Genomic DNA, 746 nt, shown 5'->3' with positions numbered 1-746 from the left:
CTGCAGACTGAAGAAGCCACAGAGCCCTGAAGTACTTTATAAGATTTTGCTATATTTGTGCAGTTAACTTTTTTTGAGCCAAACTTTTAGCTTAAAACAAGATGAGCACATTTGCTTACTAAGACAAATTAAACACTGAGCTGTTAAAGTACACACGTAAGTACATGGTATTACAATGTGTGGACAGGGTAAAGACTGGTAAAACACCCATGACCAAGGAGCATAGGTTTGAAACACGGGCAAAGTATCACAGAATATTTTGTTTGTTCCACATCTTCGTCTCTGATAAGGGGGCTATGACTTGATGTCTGATCAATGGCAGGAATTTTCCTGTTGGCCTCAATGTACAGGGAGGTATGAGTAGTGCAGATCACACAAAAGGTGAAGAGCAAAGGCAAAGAGCGGCAGCCCTGCAGGTGGGGGACACTGCAGCAGAGCAGGAGAGGAGTGTCCTCGCAGGCTCTTGGGGCAGGAGTGCCATATGGCAGCTAGAGCTTACTGGAGGAGCAAGAGGCACAGGCATGGTTGTACACTCAGTGGAGACAGAGAGCAGATAGCGAGTGTTAACGCAGATCTCCCTTGCTAGCATTTTCAGCTGGAATGACCAGAAGGGAAGCTGGAAAAAGGACCAAGTGCAGCACAGAGCAGAGCACTCTGCTATGAATGAGAGGTAAAAGACAGTGCATTTTGCAGAGCTGGGCATAGAGCATAGTCTATAAAATCCTCGTTTAGTGTTTATCAGGCTC

Source organism: Haliaeetus leucocephalus, unplaced genomic scaffold (assembly GCF_000737465.1).
Source record: "Haliaeetus leucocephalus isolate CR32 unplaced genomic scaffold, Haliaeetus_leucocephalus-4.0 Scaffold155, whole genome shotgun sequence".
NCBI lineage: Eukaryota > Metazoa > Chordata > Aves > Accipitriformes > Accipitridae > Haliaeetus > Haliaeetus leucocephalus.
Note: the sequence above shows the minus strand (reverse complement) of the source record.